Here is a 21,637-nt window from a genome sequence, read left to right on the forward strand (position 1 = left end):
CTGGTATGTGTGGTATTAGTTATTTTCACTCCACCCAGCTAAACTTATTAGGCCAGAATCACACTTGCTAGTGCCTCGCGTGTAACTCGCGCGAGTCTCTCATGGTAGAACCCGGCATGGCCGCACACTCCCCTAACAGGAGCGGGTCGGTTGCATTTATCTCTATGCAGCTCAGACGCTCCTGTATGCATAGTGTGCGGCCATGCCGGGTGATTCAATGAGAGACTCGTGCGAGTTACACGCGAGGCACTAGCAAGTGTGACTCTGGCCTTATATGAATTTCAAAGCCACATTTTACACTTGCGTTGAAAGCTATTAGCCTGCAGATATTGCCTTAATCTGCAAGTTAATAGCGTTTGAAACCTGCCCGACACCTGCATATTGAACCCTGCTGCCAGAAAGAAATTAACTTTATTCCTCCCAGCAGCCTTCTGGTTTCAGTCGCGGGTTCAGTCACCGCTCTGAACTGGGATATGTTGAAATATTGCAGAGTTATTGGCACATAAAGTGACACGCTAGATTTAAAAAATTTGTCCCGGTGTTAACAAAATTACTGTCACCATTGCCCATAGCAACCAATCAGAGCCCAGCTTTCATGCCTTACACTGCTTTACAAAAATGAAAGTTGCACTGTGATTGGTTGCTATGAGCAACAAGGCCTTTTCTATATAAAATAAATAAATAAATAAATGAGGCCTGGTTATTCCTTTATTATATTCCATTATACCATTGCTCTCCTTAACATTTCACGCAATGCTGCTGCTAAAAGTCTACTAGCAGAGATAGGTGGGCTGAGATACTGTGGTCAGATGCAGAGACAGCAGTCTTCCATTAATCTTAGGTTACACTGACGCAGGGTAGCACAAATTATTTACATCGCTGTATGGCCAGGTCTTTGTGGTCACAGGACTAACGTCAGAAGTGTGACTTTAAGATCCTGGGCACCAAAGCACAGTTGGCATTAGAGCCTAAATACCATGTGTTATCCACTACTCACAAAAAGTTACAGATATCTGGCTTTCTGGTGAAACCTATGGAAAACGTAAAAAGTTCACTCTACAGTGATATTTTTTCATGAGAGTAGGACATTTATGTAGAAGCAGCAATGGTGATTTCCTCATCCCTAACAATTTATTGAAACACAAGCCAACACCAGTGGTGGGTATACCCCAAAATGTCAATGTCTCAATAACTTGTTATTTGGCCTTGAGTATCAATTACAGCTGACAACAACGCCTCCTGCATGTCACAAGTGGAGTTATTGTCTGCTGAGGCATGGCATCCTACTCTTCTTGAAGGGCGGTCCTCAGGTCATTGAGGTTCTGGGGTACAGAGCTTCAAGCCTCTACATGGCGACTCTGCTGATCCCATGGGTTTTCTATGGGATTCAGGTTTGGAGATAGTGCAGACCGCTCCATATGAGGTACTCCAGACTCCAGCAGCCATTCCCTAATGGTGCAACCTCGATGAACTTGGGCATTGTCAGCCATGAAGGTAAAATTAAGCCTGTGTTGTTCATGCAGACACACGATGACTGAATTAATAATGTTATTCCAGTAGTAGGAGCTTGTCACTGGACCATTCACAAAGTGTAGGGCAGTTCTGTATTGACTAGACACACCTACCCCCACTGTAACACCACCACCAAAGGCTCGTCTGGTGACAACAGTGGATGATGCATAGCGCTCTCCTTGATGTTTCCAACATTCTTGGCAGCCATTATTTCTTCTCACCGTGGATCGACTATCATCAGTTCATCCCTCATCCAGTATAGATATTGTCTGTGCCTGACGGCGTGGTTAGATCCCCTTGCAGGTAGCATAGCACGCATACCACGCTGATCTAAATAGTTTCAAATTATCTCACAAAACACTTGGGTATTTCTCACCTCCCTTAAATGTGCCTGGAATTGTGTGCCATTTATCATCTGGTTCCAAAGGCTATTATTCACAATGAAGCTGTCAGCAGTGTAGGATGTGTCCAAAAGATGTCCACTTCTCTGCCTTTCTGTGACTCTTCAGTCTCTCTGTCTCTCTGTCGCAACCTGCTGATGACACTCTCTGACATTCTAAACTCAGTGGACACATCCTGCTTAAAGCTTCGCAATGGCAAGGTACTGCTGATGAATTATTAGGTGTCATCTTGGTCTCATGATAACAAAATGTGAACAGCATGATGAGGAGGACTGTTTATATGCAATTCTAATTGAACCCCGAAATTTAGTGGTCGATTCATGGATCAAACACCTGTTGTGAATTTGCCATTAAGCTCCTTGTTAGAGAACAGCAAGTTGTGCAAAAATTACTGAAACATTGAATAGTTGGACATGTGCATTGAATAGTTTAGAGAAGGTCACATTAGTTCACCTGAAAAGGTTAGAGGGCATTTTAGGATCATCCTGAAATTTCAAGTATAAGACAAATATCCCTAATTTTTTGTGAGTAGTGTATATGTAGTGTACATCAGGGTGCTACAGGGAACTGCATCCTGTCCCCCAGGGTGCAGGGCCTACCCCCCATGGTTCCAGGTTCCCATCAACAGTGTCTCTAACACCCGCTTTCAAATCCCAACCACACCTCCCACCAGACCTGTACAGACACACCAGTGGCTTGGTCAGGTTGGAGCAGGGCCGCCCACCTAGGGGTCAGACAGACTGGTGGGACGGGAGACAGGGTTGTTAACAGTTAGCCCTCAAAGAGTGAGGAGCTAGGGTGTTTGAGCTCCCAGAGAGGCGACAGGTTGGGTCGCAGACGGTGGTCCGGGACCACAGAAGTCAGGGACTGGTAGTAGTGACGCTTGAGAGGGGTGCAACGGACGTTGTCGTGTAGGACGTCGACATCAGCAAGCCCAAAAGAACTTACCAATACCGAGCACGGCGGGGTACAGGACCCTAGATCAGGGAAGAGCTTCAAGCACCTTGATAATTAACCTGGGGAGGATAGTCTCTTTATGAACTTTCCCCAAGAGCTCAGAGACTGAAGGCATCAGCACAACGCGGGGGATAGGGTTCCCCAAACTACACAACCCACTAAAATCCCAAGTGCCAGCCATCAAGAGAACCACTACCATGCACACAGGTAGCTGGGCTCCGAAAGCTTCAAGCCGAGGGGCCACAACAGTCAATCAATTTGTGCATGGAGGCAGGGCTTCGGAGTTACCAAGTGACACCGGTGGGAGCGGGATCTGGACGAGCCTCCCCCCCCCACCCATAGAGACTGCGGTGCCTAGAGACTTTGGTTTACCATCTGTGTGAGTGTCTGCTTATTCCATCTAATCCAGCGCCACGACTACCGCAGTGAGTAATCTGATCCCTGCACCCTGCTTTTCTAAGCCAAGCCACCCGTTCACCAAATCCCCACTGTCCGGGGCCTTCCCTACCTGCGGAAGGACTGACACCTGGCTGCCCCCATACCATCTGCCCCGGTACTCCCTTCGGCAGTGGCGGTACTCCCGTTTACCGCAACCCGCAGGTGGCGTCACGAACATTCATCCCCTGTAAATACTCCCTTTACATTTGAGTGGCCGCAAGTTCCTGGGTCTGGAGACCCTCGAGCCACAGCAACCCCGGATCTGAGCAGTTCGACTGCTGCAGGGGCGGCACATATATAATATTGGTGTTCTTATATGTGGCTTTTGGGCCTTCTCTGGTACCAGAACTTAACTGTATAGTGTAATAGCTACGCCCCTGATTAACATGAGTCCACTACAAGTTAGATTATGAATAATACTATGATACTATCTGCATCAGAGGTCTCCATTGCAGATTCCCCTTATGTAGAAGTAGTTCTGCATGAAGTGCTATTTGTATCATCCATATTAAATCAGAGGGGTCCATTGGACATTACTCATGCACATCATGTGCTGGATCCTGTAAAACGTTGTGGCTTCCATTACCAACAGAAGCCACAATGCAGATGTGAGCAGAACCATATACAATCCATTCATAAGACTTCAAGTACACATTACTGGCCTAGTGAATGGGATGCCGAGTCATGTAATTGTTTGTTACTGTATCTGAGATGTTCAGCACCACCTACGAGAGAATGTGAAGCCACAACACTTAGAAGCCTAGAACTGTGCAGAGCCGGGCAGCCGCTGATTCTCCGCCAGCATGATCCACCAGAGAATTACGTCATGATAGTCAGCAGTATAATACCGTACTAGTATTACTAAGACCCTGGGTCATTATAAACTGAGAGAGTTATTAAACCCTAATGCTCAAGACATACGGCAATAAGTCTATTAGACATGCTCTATATAAATCTAATATAATCTATAATATAATGTCTAGAATAAATCCATTATAAACACGCTCCACAATACATTTTAACCAACAATTTTTACATATTACACTCAATCATGACCTGTGTGTTGACTTCTGTTACCCACATAGATCCAGACTTCCCTGCCATGACTCTGGCGCTCCAGTTACTGGGGGCGGGAGATTCAGGCCCTTTACGTTTTAACATTATGTATATGCCCAACATCATATATCGGTCATGTATGGTTCCGATCATTGGTTCCACTGTACTTGGCTGTATGAAAAGTCTTGGTATTGTATTCTGCATTCTTATATAAAGCTAGAAAAAAGAAGCGCTAATAGGGTTTTACCAGATAAGCATACGGTTAATATGTAGTAGAATACACTCACCAGTTGTGGTTGTGAGAGGTCACAACCACCACAGATAGCATGAGATAATGGCGGCTGCCGCGGCCCCACGTGGTTCAGACTTCAAAGTGGAGGGGAAGGAGGGGTTAAACCCGCGCAATCCGTCAAAGAATGCAGAAGAGATGTTGATAAGTTAATCAATCTTTTATTCCATCGGTCTACGCGTTTCAAGGTATAGAACCTCTTCTTCAGGACCAGAATATCTTCAATCCTGAAGAAGAGGTTCTATACCTTGAAACGCATAGACCGATGGAATAAAAGATTGATTAACTTATCAACATCTCTTCTGCATTCTTTGACAGATTGCGCGGGTTTAACCCCTCCTTCCCCTCCACTTTGAAGTCATTCTGCATTCGTAGGAAGATATCAAGAAAAGTGACTAATTTTCAACTGCTAATGTTAAACAGGCTTTTTTTTGTATAATTGTTTAATAATTGTTGTATGATTCAAATTTCTATGATATACAATATACTTTACATTTTAATTCTTTACCATTACTAAATAAGAGCATGCTCTGAGAACCCATACTGACCTATGGTTTACAATTGACAAGTCTAGGGCCCTGTTCACACTTGTCATATTTGGCACAGATGTTAAGGCGGCATCTGCAATGCAGCAGAAAATATCCAAGGGTATTTTTTTACTCTGCCATGGAAAAAAGTTATGCGGATCTACTGTAACCCAAATACATACAGCAGCAAACCCAAAGCAGAAATCTGAGAGTCAGTCTGGGATTTTTGCTGTTGAAATAGAGAACGGCTTAAAGATGACGTGTGCACATACGCAAGGAAGCCTTCTAAAATATAAAAGGGTTGTCCACTACTTTAATGGCCCATCTTTAGGATACTTAATCAATACCAGATCAAACATACAGCAACTCCCCCCCCCCTCCACTCCTTCTCAGTGGCAGCCCGATGTGCTTGGTTGTGGAGCGGAGAAGCACGGTTCTGTAAACTGCATGGTAGCTGCAGCGGATACAGCGGATTCACCCCTTTTTATTGAAAGGGAACCTGTCACCAGTTTTTCGGCCTATAAGCTGCGGCCACCACCACCGGGCTCTTATATACAGCATTCTAACATTCTGTATATAAGAGCCCAGGCCGCTGTGTAGAACATAAAAAACACTTTATAATACTTACCTAACGATCGCGCTGCTGTGGATTTGAGTCAGATGGGCGTCTCCATTGTCCGGTGCCGGTGCCGCCTCTTTCAGCCATCTTTGTTGTCCTAATTGTGTAGCCAGGGTGCATGACGCTTCCTACATCATCCACACTCACTGGCATTGAGGTTCTGCGCAGGCACACTTTGGCAGATTAAAGTATTGTAGTGCGCCTGCGCGGGATCGGCGTCATGCACACAGGCTTCAGAAGGAGGATGAAGATGGCCAAAAGAGGAGTCACCGGCACTTGACAGCGGAGACACCCATCTGACTAAAATCCACTGCAGCGCGACCATTAGGTGAGTATTATAAAGTGTTTTTTACATTCTACACAGTGCCCTGGGCTCTTATATACAGTATTCTGGAATGCTGTATATGAAAGCCCAATGGTGGTGGCCACAGGTTATAGCTTGAAAAACTGGTGACAGGTTCCCTTTAAATAATGGCAGATGTGCAGTATCTGGCGGCTGCCACTATGTAGCTGATGATCTGTACTATGCAGCTCTGCAACTGATCATGCCCAGCCAGGGCCACAAACAACTTATTATCGGGGATGTATGGTGTACCACCCCCATTGATCTGGTATTGTTGACCTATCCTTATGCCGGCGTCACACGGGACGTTATATCGTGCGATCGCATGAGCGATTGCACCAGCCCCCGTCGTTTGTGCGTCACAGGCAATTTATTGCCCGTGGCTCACAAAGTCGTTAACCCCCGTCACACGCACTTACCTCCCGGACGACGTCGCTGTGGGCGACGAACATCCACTTCCTGAAGGGGGAGGGACGTTCGGCGTCACAGCGATGTCACACAGCCGCCGGCCAATAGAAGCGGAGGGGCGGAGATGAGCGGGACGTAACATCCCGCCCACCTCCTTCCTTCCGCATTGCCGGCGGGACGCAGGTAAGCTGTGTTCGTCATTCCCAGGGTGTCACACGGAGCGATGTGTGCTGCCTCTGGAACGATGAACAACCAGAGCACAGAAGGAGGACCAACATTTTGAAAATGAACGACGTGTCAACGAGCAATGATAAGGTGAGTATTTTTGCTCATTCACAGTCGTTCGGAGGTGTCACACGCTACGACATCTCTAACGATGCCGGATGTGTGTCATGAATTCCGTGACCCCGCAGACATATCGCACGATATATCGTACCGTGTGACGCCGGCATAAGGATAGGGTAGGTAGATTGTAAGCACCAAAGGGGACAGTGATGATGATATCTGTGGGATATGATGGTGCTATATAAAAAAAGTGAAATAAATAAATAAAAGGGACAATATGTACAGTATGTGTGCATAATTAATGGACAGCAATTGGTGTGCATAATTATTAGGCAACTAAATGAAAACAATGTACATTTTCCCATCTAAATTGTTTATTTTCATCTGCTAAAATCAGAATATTAATAAAAATAACCCCTCAAAATGTCCAAAAATGCATTTCTGACATTTCAAATTAAAATAATTGACCAATATAGATGCCCTTCTTTTCAATAAAAGCTATACGTCTTCTATCCATGTAGTCTATCAGTTTCATAATGTGTTGGCAATCAACTTTTTGGGCAGCATGAACCACAGCCTCCATCATTACACAAATTCACATCACCTGATATGCTTCAACGAAAAAAGCTTTTAAGTTAAAATATACATAAAAATGATATGGTCAAAATATTAATTTGCCTCATAATTCTAAAGACAGTGTATATAGACATCTAGGTCTTTGAAACATAAATACACTGAGACCTTTAAATCTTCTATCTGTTGCTGCATTTCCGAGCAATTAGCATTTTCAATCATATTCAAATTAAACATTAAGTGTTCTGGGAGTGACAGAGCACTTAAAGAGCCACTGCCTCCTCAGGTTGTCCTGCACTAGACTCTTTAGCTTAATGGATAGCTCGCTATCTGATTTCCTTTCCCGGGACCTGAGGTCACACTGACAGTGAGCTTTCAATCAAGCTTAAATACTCTGATGCTGAGCAGGGAAACATGCTTGAAGCCAGTGGCTTACTAAGTGCTCTGTCACACCCAGAGCACTTTATTCCTTATTTGCATGTTAATGAAATACTAATTACCCGGGGGGGGGGAGGATGCAGCAACAGATATGAAGGTCCTTGGAATTTCATCTTAAAGACCAACAAATTTTGTGCCCATCAGTCCAATAATTTTCTTTCTTATATCAGTGTAGGTAAAATGTGCAAGTCTGAATTCCAGAGGACAGTGTATTTAAAGGCATTTTCCTCTACAAGGACAACCCCTTCTGATTGCCGGTTTGCCCCAGGTAAAATAGTAAAGACTGTAATCGCCTCCTGTACCTGCGCCGTTTCAGATTACGGTGACAGGACTCATGTGGGATTTTGATGTTACGCAAGTGTAGCGCCCCACAGGGCAGGTAGTTAACCTACTCATTGCCGGTGTGTTTCGGGTCGGGTCAGGCGATGTCACGGGTGCCCTTGCCTGGTTCCGTTGCCCCGAGGCATACAGTAAATGGTGGGGGAAGCGGGGTATTGGGAAAAGTTTGTTGTGACGCCACCTGTGGTATGCGGCCAGGGAGTTCCTCGCCGGGGCAGGTATTATGGCAGCCGGGATGGTGTCGCTCTCCAGAGGAGGAGCGGGCTCCGGGTGGATGATTAGGGTTATAATGGCCATTGGTGCCTAAGCGCTGGGCGGCGGCGCCGGTAAGGACGAGCCAACACAGTCTCTGCAGGTTCAGGATTTAGTTTACTCACAACTTTAGCTGCAGGCCGGTCACACTGGTCACTGCCGTGATGGACTCAGGTCGATCCCGGATCCGCAAAAGGTTAGAACCGGTACAGTAGTCTGTGGGCCCTTCCTCATTGCGCATTATAGTGCCGGTCCCTGTGGCTTGAAGCACTTAGAGTCCCTTCCGTACTAGGTAGAGTACTGTTCCGTATGTCAGTAGCAGGGATCCCTTGAGTCTGACCGTGATCGAGGCCCGGGAGTCCTATATGCCACTTGATTCTGGAAAATTGGGTGGTTGAAGAAGCATGGATCTTCTCCGTCTGGCAGAATCTGGTGATGCAACGTGAAATTACACCACCCTAGGGTGCTGCACCCTGAACAGTGCTGGTCCCGGGGGAACTGACACGGTATCCTCCTCAGTGACCGTTAAACTCCTATGTCACATAGGAGCTACCAAGAAAGACGTCTGCTCACTGTCACTCCTGCTGGAGAACTCTCTAGTTTTCTGTAAACTGTGTGTGTGATTCCTAACTCCCCCTGGTGGCTGCTCCTCCCCCTGCCCAGGTCCTAAGCTAGTGGACTGGGGCCCCTGTTGTGATGGCATCCTGTAAATGCCACACACTGTTGGAAACCCCTTTTATACCCCTCAGGGGCGCCACGCGTGCACCATGTCCAATTAGAGCCAGCTTCTGTCTCCCCGCCTTCGGACCAAATGAGTTCATCAACAAGAAGTGAAATTCGCTTCCTATTCATTCTTTGTTTGGTCCGAAGGCGGGGAGACAGAAGCTGGCTCTAATTGGACATGGGGCTCATGTGATGTCACAACCGTACGTGAGCCCCGGCACCGCAAGTCACAGCACTGCTGGAACAACCAGGTACAGGATGTGAGTATAGGCTTTATTAATTTACCTTGGAAAAATGTGGAATCAGAAGTGGTTGTCCTTGTAGTGGACAACCCTTTTAAGTGTTGTACCAAAATACCAAGTTACCATATATTCACTGGGTGTCTGACTGCTGGAACAACACCGATCCCAAGAATATGGCTTTGTACAGCCCCATCTAAAATAGGCTGCAGTCAAAGTATGTGCGCTACTGCCTAACTGTCTATGGATATGCGGGAGATAGCCAACTGCTCTACTCCAATAGTCCTGAAAGCAATGAATGGACTGGTGGTGCACATGCTTGGCTCCAACTCCATTCAACGGGGGCTACGCAAAAAAGCATTCTCGGCATCAATACAAATCCGCTAAATAAAACACCTTTAACCAAGGTGGGGAAGTTGTCCTGTACAAAATATTATCTCATCATGACCAATTATGTACGTCTTCCAGGTTATGAAGGATTATCCACTTTCTTACATCTTTAGTGTCCTTGACACCTCTGCGTTAAAGGTGAAATTTTGCCGTTGTGTTTCCTTCTACACTTTGACCGTAGAGAAAACCATAAAAGAAAGATCATGGCAAAGAAGAACAAGTGGTCTTTTTAGATGTCACCATGACCCTCTGTGCTGCCATTCTGTTTTCTCCTGGGACCACCATAGACAGGGCCATATTCTCACTAAGTTACCTAGTAAGCCACCAGAAAAAGTGATGAACCATACGGCAAGGATGCAGTTAATCTCTATAGGGTATCCCTCTTCATAAACACCTCCCCTAACAATGCGTCATTCCACTCAGGAAACTCTATCCATGGTTCACGTGTGCTGCATATTTCAATTCCCTGTCTGCAGCTGGGTCTATATTTAGGAGGGGGGGTAGATGGAAGAGATTTCAGAAGGACAGAGCATTGAAAGATGACACTGCAGTCACGTTATGCCTGTCAGATTGTTATTTATTTCACAGGCTATCCCAATACTTGACGGAAATGTTCTCCTCTGTTGGTTGGGGATAACTGATGCGTAAAAATGTTCATCTTAGAGTAAGAGTGCGGGGATTTCACAAATTTCTAAAGTAAGATCTAAGTTAAGGGATAAATATAAGAATCTATTACATGCTGCACTGTTCGTCAGACATTATCTACTGACGAGGGATGACCCTACAAGACAAAGACACCATAATACAACTACCACCTTAAATGGTCATACGACACATGAAGCATCTGACCTCAAATTAACATATACTGGTCTTTATCGTGATTTTGTGCTGTCGGTAAATACTTTGTTCTAAAAGACACGTCAATGGAGACTCCACAACATCTGAGAACAAGTGTTTTAGTACCCAATACATCGATGACAAAATTACCACCTAGCCATGAACATCTTCATGGAGGCAACCCGTTTTTTAGATGAAATGGAGTATATCAACTCAAAATGACTATTCAAACCAAGCTCAATGTGCTCTTGGCGTGGCCAAACAGCTTCTTTCCACCTATTTGCTATTGTTTCCACCAGTTTCTACTCTATACCGGTTTTGAAAAGCCACAGTCCTCAGTCAATAAATAAGGGGGGAAGGGGGAGTTACTAAACAAGTACAGGAAAAGGTGCACTGAACAGCTCAGCCACGCACAGGGTGCACATTGAGCCTGTGCTTGGTTTGGACAGTCATCTTGTGCTGACAGACTCAACTTAAAGCTGCTAAAAGTAGGTCTGCCATCCCTCTCCCATGGCAAGCAACTGATATTGCTATCGGAATGGCAATACATTTTATCCGCAATGCCTACTGCAAGGAAACTGAAGTATTATATGGGGCCATTTATGTTAAATGTGAGATGAAATCCAGCGCAGGAAAGAAGGCACTCTTCAATATAAATTTCCATATGGTTTATTCCATGTGCACACGTATGAAGGTAGGTACAGACAGCCCCTGAGCAGGGGAAAAATGACTAGCGACGCGTTTCGACCGTATTACACGGTCATGACTAAGACCTTGTAATATGGTCGAAACGCGTTGCTAGTCATTTTTCCCCTGCTCAGGGGCTGTCTGTACCTACCTTCATACGTGTGCACATGGAATAAACCATATGGAAATTTATATTGAAGAGTGCCTTCTTTCCTGCGCTGGATTTCATCTCACATGCTTGCAGCTGCCCGGCCGATTGTCCGTGCTGCCCATAGAGGGCCTGGAGACTTGGAGTGGGTGAGCTGAATTCCTTTGTCATTCATTATTTATGTTAAATGGCTTAAATTCACCTGAGGACGGTACATGCTCAGGCAGTGCAGTGTAGTGCCGCTTTCTATGTATTTTTGTAAACCACAATTACTTTATAGTCATCGTCAGGAGCTATATTTAAAGTGTTTTTCTTATTAAGTACCTACTTTCAGTTAATAACAGGATTATTCAGGATCCAGCTGTCACGGTGGTCTCTTCGCATATAGAGACCTGTGACAGATCCACGGCCTGAATCTTATTCTGTTGGGAGTCTCTTCATATTAAATGTGTTACTTTTGGAGCTGAAAGGGTTAATGTCAGTTTTTGTTCAGGAATGGCAAAAATGTCCAGCTTCCACAGAGAGTTCCTTATTTTTTGCTATTTTTTATTTTTCTTTGGCACAAATAAATAGGCATATAACGGTCAGGACAGAGTCATGACTGACGTCAGCGACGCGTTTCGAGTGACGCAGCACTCTTAATCATGATGATCACGATCAAAAAATAAGGAACTCTCTGTGGAAGCTGGACTTTTCTTCATTCATGGAATTGCTTTAGGCATGGCAGCACCTTGTCTGATGCTCCAGAGAGCCTTTGTGATTGATTGAACACGGTGAGCTGAATTTCTTTTTTCTGTCAGTTTTTGTTGCCAGCAGCTTCCCAGCAGTCCATGTCAGGTGCAACTGCTTATTTACCATGCCCCTCACCTTTAAGTAGTGGCTTTATCCAGCACCCATTGTTGTTAATAGAATTCATTCTATCCTGGCCACCTAAGTGAAAGGAGCTGCTGGGGTTCTGACCTGAGTCCATCCGTCTGCTGCATTGGAGTCTGGCCACAGCCGCAGAGTTTGTTGTTGTATCTTTTCCCCCTTGTGTGTCTATCTTTCCCTTGCGTTGTATTAGTGCAGTTGTGGGTCTAGCAACACTCACCTACCAGTTCACTAGCCAGGGATACTGCAGGGTTTTCCTAGGGTTTCAGGTATCCTGCTCGGTGACAGATGCGGAACCCTATATAGAGCTCTTTAGGAGTGCAGGGTACAGCTGCAGGTGAGTGCAGGAGGTGTCCCATCTTCTGCCTCCTTAGCGCCAGGGCCCACCATTGTTATAGTATCCCTAGTGTTCCCCCTTTTGTTTGTGGTGTTTTTGTAGTGCGCCAAACAATCATAGGTCTGAGGGCACTGTCACACTGTGTACACGGACTTATGCTACTCCGTGTGTGACACCAACTGCTGGGACACACATTGATTACCACAACACCTATCCTAGAGATTGGTGATACATTTGTTGATGGTTTTGTTGTAAAATTAACTGATATTTGAAAGAGCATAATTACTTCTTCTTTGACTAAAGCCCTAGTTCTAGCTGCCAATAAACAGCCCCAAAGCATAATGCTGTCTCCACCAGGAATAGTGCCCCATTGGCTGGGACTTGGAGCAATCACACAAGTGGTTAGGGTGTAGTAGTGCTAGATACCACCACAAGAGACAATCTCAGTTGTTTTGTATGCCCATAGCCATGATTAAATTTACATGGTCATGGTCTCATTATTTTATGGGGAAATTATCTTCAACATAATAAATATTCCACAAGAATAATCACATCTTTAAAGAGAACCTGTCAAGTGCAATATGCACACAGGACCACGAGCAGGTCTGGGTGCATATTAGTAATGCCTGCCTTGCAGTCCCTGTATACACCAACATAAATAAACAGATCTTTATAAAAGGTATTTCTAAAGATCGTTTCTTATATGTTAATGAGGCCAGAGACTAGTCACAAGGGCGTGAGTTCCCTTGGCTAGCCTACCCACATAGCATGTTAGCACACCCCTGTGGACGTACTAACGTACTAATGAATGCGCAGCTTCGCTGCACATACCTCATTCTTGATGCCAGCCGGCAGAGGATGGATGCGCACTGCGCATGATCTGGAGTCCCCTGGACTTCCAGTCATGCACACTATAGCTCACTGAAGCCGGGAAGCTTACACCTAGCATCAGTTTAGTGCGCACGATTGGAAGACCCGGGGAATCCAGATCATGTTCAGTGCGTATTCCACTCGGACCAATATTAGCCTATGTGTCAACACCCATGAGCGATTATTTTCTCAGCCCTAATCGGACAGAGAAAACAATCGCAGCATGCTGCAACTGTAATGCTAATCTTGTTTCTCTCGCACCCATTCAAGTCTATGGGGCAAGAGACAAATCGCACTGCACTCGCGGTACACCGGTGTACCACGAGTGCAGGGCGAGAATGGCAATAGCCGGCAACGGAGGATAGAGGGAGATAAATCCCTCCCTCCCCTCCGCAGCACTGGCCCGCCCCTCCGCAGAGCCGGCCCACCCCTCCTCAGAGTCGGCCCGCCCCCCCGCAGCTGAGGTCCGATCGCATGATCGAACCTCAGTTGCAGTGACACTCGCATGACACTCGGCTCCTGCTGTGCTGCCAGCGTGAGCCGAGTATTATGCAAAGATCGTAGTAGATCCCTGTGTGGCCCCGGCCTGAAAGGTGAAATTTGTCATCCGCTTAATAACAGATATTTGAAAGTGTTGATGCAAAATTCACTGATATTTGGAACTGTTCATAATGATCTCCAGCATGATTAAAGCCCCAGTGCCAGCTGCTGAAAAACAGGCTGCACCATGCTACACTGAGGGTATGGTGCTCTTTTGTTGATGTGCATTGTTGGCTTTGTGCCAAACATACCTTTTAGAACCATGGACAAAAAGTTCTTGGTCTCATCAGCCCATAACTGGTTTTTCCAAATGATTTTGGCAGACTTGGTCTAGGTTTTGGCTTGGATGTTTGCTTTTTAAGAAAAAAATTTCCTGTTGCCAATCCACCCCTCAGGACAGAAAATTGAAGAATATGGGAGATTGTTGTCACATGCAATCCACAACCAGTACTTGCCATAAATTCATAAAGCTTCTTTAGTGTTACTGTAGGCTTCTTGGCAGCCTTTTGAACCAATTTTCTTATTTTCATTAATTTCGAGGGATGTCTAGTTGTAGGTAGTGGCAATTTTCTACCAAATTAAACCCACTTCTTGATGACCGCCCTCAGAGTGTTTCATGGTATATATATTGCCTTGGAAAGTTTCTGTACCCTTCTTCTGACTGATAAGTTTTAGCAATAAGATCCCTTTGCTGTGTTGAAAGCTGTTTTTGTACCATAGCATTTGCTCTAAAATGCAACCAAGAAAATGTCAGGAAATTCCTACGATATAAACTAAGTTTTATATGGACTTGACTATGGATTATGAGAATCACTGTAAAAGATGTCAGCAGTGTACTGACTACTATGTAACATGAGTTTAAATATGATTGTTACACGCAACGACTAACAATATATCGCCGGGGTCACGGATTCCGTGACGCACATCCGGCATCATTAGCGATGTCGTTGCGTGTGACACCAACGAACGGCTGTTAACGATCAAAAATACTCACCTTATCGTTGATCGTTGACACGTCGTTCATCTTTAAAAAAACCATTGATTGTTGAGGTCCCAGGTTGTTCGTCGTTCCCGAGGCAGCACACATCGCTACGTGTGACACCTCGAGAACGAAGAACTACAGCTTACCTGCGGCCGCCGGAAATGAGGAAGGAATGAGGTGGGCGGGCTGTTAAGGCCGCTCATCTCCGCCCCTCTGCTTCTATTGGGCGGCCGCTTAGTGACGCCGCTGTGACGCCGCACGAACTGCCCCATTAGAAAGGAGGCGGTTCGCCGGCCACAGCGACGTCGCTAGGCAGGTAATTGCGTGTGATGGCTCAAAACGATTTTGTGCACCACGGGCAACGATTTGCTTGTGACGCACAAACGACGGGGGCGGATACGCTCGCTAGCGTACATAGAACACAACCACATCCCCAATAACACTGTGTGCACAATTATTAGGCAAGTGAGTATTTTGACCATATTATCATTTTGATACACATTTTCCAAGCTGTGCAAACTTGAATGGTCATTGGATAAAGCTGATTAAGTGATATGTATTTGTTTAATGATGGTGTACATGGCCTAAAGACCTCAACACCTTTATCAAGGTGTGCATAATGATATTTTTTTTTCCACTGGCAAAATAGGCCAAACAAGGATTTATCTGAATGAGAAGAAGAATTTGCTAAGGTGATCGCAGAACCATCAAAAGATTTCCTGCAAATAGTCAACAAGGTCCCAAAAGTTGTATTGAGGGAAAAAAGCGTTGCATATTAACTTCTAAAGATTTGAAAAGAATAAAACATGAAGTGACTAGGAACCCATTATTCTCCAGTGCTGTCAAGGCCAAGAAATTAAACCTACATGGAGGGCCCATAAGTACGAGGTGTTCAGTGCTGAGAGACACGGCCAATGTGAGGGAGGCACCACTGAGCAAGACACCAAAGAGAAATGTCAAGGCTGAGACAAAAAAATATCTGAAGACAGGGTTTTCAAAGGTTTTATGGACTGATGAGATGAGTGACTTTGGACAGACCAGATGGATGGGATTTCGACTGGATCAGTAACATCACAGACCTCATCTTCAACTCAACTATCAAGGTAGAGGTGGGATACTATTATGGCCTGGCGTTATTAAAGATGACATAGCTAGACTTTTTAGGGTTGAAGATGAACTCAAAATCAACTCCCAAATCTACTGCTAGATTTTAGAAGGCATTGTCTTCATGTCATGCAGTGGTACAGGGAAAAGTCTGCATATTTCAAGAAAACCCTGATTTTTATGTAGGACAATGTTCCATCGCATGAATCAAAATCTCCACTACTCGGCTGCCAGTAAAGTCCTTAAACAATAAAGAATAATGACCGGTGCCTTCCTCACTTGACCTAACCCTATTGAGAACTTGAGGGCCCTCCTGAGACGGGAGATTTACAATGAATGAAAACGGTCACGTCTCTGAGCAGTGTCTGGAGGCTGGGGTTGGTGCTGCCCAAAAAGTTGATCATCAGCAGATTAAGAAACTGACAGACTCCATGGATGGAAGACTTATGACTGTTATAGAAAAGAAGGGGGGTTATATTGGACACTGATTTTTTTTTAAAAATGTATCTTATACATTTTGAGCTGTTTGATTTTATTCTCACGTTAACAGGTGAAAATAAACAACGGCAATTTTTCATTTAGTTGCATAATAACTCTGCATACTATAATTGCCCAATAATTCTGCCCACAGATATTCTCCTAAGAAAGACAAAACCTCACTTTTACTTTCTTAAAGGGAACCAACCACCAGGATTTTGCTAGATATGAACTAGAGCCAGTGCCATACAGGCACTAAGATGCTGATTGCAGACATACCTGTTATAGGAAGATCAGATGCTTGATTAATGAAATATCTTTATTCAAAGTTGCAGAAATACAATTCTGTCTTCATTGAAAAGGCGCCAGAGTCTGTATGTGTGTACCGCGATCTCTGGTGCCATTTTATTGAAGACACTGCTGTGAAGAATATGAGAGGCATCGGTGAGCGCGTAGATTTTGTTTTTTACATCTGCGACCCGGCGACTCAAAGGGGTACTTTGCATGCTGTGACATCGCTAGCCAATGATAGCGATGCCGAGAGCGATAGTCCTCGCCCCCGTCGCACATGCGATATCTTGTGATATCTGCCGTAGCGAACATTATCTCTACGGCAACTTCACACGCACTTACCTGCCCTGCGACGTCGCTCTGGACAGCGACCCGCCTTCTTCCTAAGGGGGCGGGTCGTGCGACGTCACAGCGATGTCACGCGGCATGCGGCCAATAGAAGCGGAGGGGCGGAGATGAGCGGGACGTAAACATCCCGCCCACCTCCTTCCTTCCACATTGCCGGTGGAGGCAGGTAAGGAGATGTTCCTCGCTCCTGCGGCTTCACACACACAGCGATGTGTGCTGCCGCAGGAACGAGGAACAACATCGTATCTCCTATTGGTGCGACATTATGGAACTGTCCGACACTACACAGATCACCGATTTACGACGCTTTTGCGATCGTTTATCGGCGCATCTAGGCTTTACACGTTGTGACATCGTTACCGGCGCCGGATGTGCGTCACTTTCGATTTGACCCCGACGATATCGCAGTAGCGATGTCGCAACGTGCAAAGTACCCCATAGTCTTCACTGCAGATCCTTCAAGAAAATTTCACCAGAGATTGTGGTACGCGCATGCATGGACTCCGGCGCCATTTTAATGAAGACAGAATTACTGTGGCAATGCGCACGCGCTGCCAACAACAGCAATGGTGTCACGGCGTTATATTCAAACAACGTAAAGGGGGCCAGCCAGGAGGACGCCCGAGGAGGAATAAACTCCGAGGACCCGACCCACAAAGACCCGTCCCGCTGAACACATCAATCAAAGTGCAGTGCATATCTGCAACTTTGAAATTTCCGCAACCAAGCATCCGATCTTTCTATAACAGGTATGCCTGCAATCAGCATATTACTGCCATTATGATACTGCCTTTACTTCATATCAAAAAATCCTGCGACTGTGGGATCAGTATATCACTAATTAAGTTTATTATTATTTATGCTAATTTGCCTGGCATTTTTTGAAGCCACCAATGCGGTGAATGCTGCACTGTTTCTAAGGGCTGCTTCTCACTTGCGAGTTTCTCGCAGTAGAGCAATGCGAGAAAAACTCGCATTGAAATCGGACACATGTTAGTCAATGATTCAGCTCTCATCTGCGATTTTTTTCTCAGTCCAAATCGGACCGAGAAAAAAATCGCAGCATGCTGCTTTTTTGCGAGTTTCTCGCACCATTTGTCCCAATGATTTCCTATGGAAGGGGATTAAAAGTAGCATCACACACGCGCACCACCGTTCACATTTGCGAGTGTGGCAGTAACTTCGCACATTAGATGAATGTGACAGCACATTCCCATAGGTTAATTAAATGACACATGTGTAATAGCTTTTATCTAATTAAGATGTTGCATGAAACTAGCATCGCAATCGCGACACACACGCGAGCAAAAAGCATTGCACTTGCGTTGCACTCGCACCTAACGTGAACTAAAATCAGCCGAGTATTTTTCAGCCCAGTCGGACCGATTTTACTCGCATAGATGTGTTTCCACCCTAAGGCTATGTGCGCACTAGAGATGTGAAGTTTCTCAAGAAAATTTCTTGAGAAACGTCTGCCAGTGAAAGATTTCCGGACCTGCGGAAAAAATCCGCACCAAATCCGCATGCGGATTTGACGCGGATTTGCCGCGGAATTGCCGCGGAATTGCCGCGATTTTCCCGCGGGTGGTTCCCTGCGGATTTCTGCAGGCTATACTGCCGAAATCCGCAGGGTACCTGCGGAAATAATGGACATGTTCATTTTCTCAAGAAAGTTTCTCGAGAAATTCTTCTCGCGGAAATTTCTTGAGAAAAATCCGCACCAGTGCGCACAGCTTTTTTTTTTTTCCATAGAATTTCATGGGAAATGTCTGCACAAAGATTGCAGACATTTCTCAAGAAATTTCCGCCGCAAATCCGCGGGTAAATCCGCGGGTGAAAAGCTCTAGTGCGCACATAGCCTAACAATGGTATTGGCTCAGTTTTTAATGCGCACATTTTCATTGAGTGATAGTTTAATGAACGTCTGATATAAAAATCCACCTTGTTTCATATTCTACATAAACACGCTTGGATAAAGCCACGGCAAAACGCGTCAGGGTGTCCTGTGGTAAGATACAGCATGTGATCATTGGGGTTATTTTGTATATTTGCATATGGCAGGTCATTTAATGTGGTGAGGCGTGTCTGGATTCTTATTATAGTCTTTTGCCCATATTTTCCACTTGGATTTAATTATGGCATTACTTACTTGCATTTACATATGATTGTTTTGTTATATCCTGACACTCCTCATTATTGTGTTATAGGCCAATGTTGTATTGCACCCATTACTATTATTATTTTCATGCTGTTCCATTTCCATTCATTATTCACTTGCTATGCAGGGTGTTCTTTTGGTATGGATCTGAGACGCCCCTGGACTAGTCAGGTCGTCACAGGGTACTGCACACTCTTTATTCTTAGTGCAAGACTCAACCCCTCTTGGTTCCGGATTCCCAACCTGCAGCATTGCCTCCATCAGCATCCAAAAATCCCAATTACACCTCGCACCACACCCTGTCAGGCACACCAGTGGGCTGCTAAGCTGTAATAGGGCCGCCAAGCTAGGGGTCAGGCAGGGAGGTGGGAGGTGACAAGTCAGTTGGCTCCAGGGGAGAGAAGAGAGAGTTTAGTGGTAGCCCTCGAGCAGTGGGGAGCTAGGAGGGAGCGTGTGGCTCCCGGGGAGGAAAAGATTGGGTTGCAGACGGTGGTCTGGACCCGGAGGAGTCGGAGACCCAGTCGCGGGATATTGGGACTGGGTACCTGGACTTAGTCTTGGAGGACGGTCGATAGCTCAAGTACAATAGCCGGTCTGTGGCTGAAAGCACGTCGGGGTACTGGACCCTAGGTCGGGTCGGCTTCAAGCAACCCGGCAATTAACCTGCGGAGGACAGGGTCTTTATGGACTGTCCCCATGAAGCTCAGAGATCGAGGGCACTAGCGCACTGAGGGGGATAATGCTTTCCAACCAAAGCTTAGTGTTGTTCATCAGGATGGGTATGCCATTTGTTAGTTCATTTTCCATTTTTGTCAATATTAACACTTATTATAATAGTATCTACTATTGTTCACATCCTGATAGACTCCACTGCTTATTGTTGTTGAATTATTACAATTGCATTTTTTTGTGTATTGTTGTTCCTCCATATGTCATTGTCTTGCTGTGCATAAACTTTTTTTTTTAAAAAAAAAATAATTTTATTATATTTTTATGCTTCAATAAAAATGTTTCTAAAATTGCATTACTGTAGTTCTTTGTAGGTATAGTAACTTAGTAAGTAGTCACTGTGAACTACTTAGTCATTATGATTGTATAGGCTCTTTTTGAGTGGTGATCAATATTATAGGCTTGTTTAATAAAATTAATCATCAAACAAACAAATTGCCTAATACGTCTGCGCAAAATGTATACGGAGGTGTTTTAGTTTTGTTCTTTATATTTTCCCCCTCAAAATTATTTCACTTTGTTTGTCAATGGATTTGTATATATTATTGGTGACCTAATTTAAGGTGGAAAAGGTTCTACAGGCTTCTTCTAAAGGGGGCTTTACACGCTACGACATCGTTAATGCGAACTCGTTGGTGACGCACATCCGGCCGCATTAGCAATGCCGTTGCGTGTGCACCTATGAGCGATTTTGCATCGTTGCAAAAACGTGCAAAATCGCTCTTCGGTGACATGGGGGTCCATTCTTAAATATCGTTACTGCAACAGTAACGAAGTTGTTCCTCGTTCCTGCGGCAGCACACATCGCTCCGTGTGACACCACAGGAACGAGGAAGCTCTACTTACCTGCCTCCCGGCCGCTATGCGGAAGGAAGGAGGTGGGCGGGATGTTCGTCCCGCTCATCTCCGCCCCTCCGCTTCTATTGGGCGGCGGTTCAGTGACGCAGCTGTGACATCTCTGTGATGCTGAACGAACCGCCCCCTTAGAAAGGAGGCGGTTCGCCGGTCACAGCGACGTCGTCGGGCAGGTAAGTAGTGTGACGGGTCTGGGCGATGTTGTGCGGCACGGGCAGCGATTTGCCCGTGTCGCACAACAGATGGGGGCGGGTACCCACGCTAGCGATATCGGTACAGATATCGCAGCGTGTAAAGCGGCCTTTAGTCCAATTATATTACATAACAAAAACCTGCTATTTTAACAAGGGTGTGTAGATTTTTTAAATCAAGTGTAGTGATGCTATATAGACGTACTATGTGTGCAGTGCTGTGGTAGATTGGATTAGACAGAACAGTCTTGGGCATTTGTAATGGGATCAACCATTCAGACTGCATCATCAATGTAGAAATGGATTTGAACATTGCTTCAGCACTTGCCCACAAGGGGGCAGTGTCAGACTGTGTAATCACAGACACAGAGGTGGGAAATCCCCTACAGCTTGTGTGTTTGAACCAGGAAGAAAAAGAGCGGCA

General features: G+C 45.4%; 1 protein-coding gene across 4 annotated transcripts in view; it reads left to right on the plus strand.

The window, feature by feature from the left end:
• The window catches only part of KCNIP3 (potassium voltage-gated channel interacting protein 3), a 248,401-nt gene that overhangs the window by 146,894 nt on the left and 79,870 nt on the right, over positions 1 to 21,637 (plus strand). The gene's annotated exons all lie outside the window — the stretch shown is intronic.

The sequence above is a fragment of the Anomaloglossus baeobatrachus genome, chromosome 4 (genome assembly GCF_048569485.1).
Source record: "Anomaloglossus baeobatrachus isolate aAnoBae1 chromosome 4, aAnoBae1.hap1, whole genome shotgun sequence".
Lineage (NCBI taxonomy): Eukaryota > Metazoa > Chordata > Amphibia > Anura > Aromobatidae > Anomaloglossus > Anomaloglossus baeobatrachus.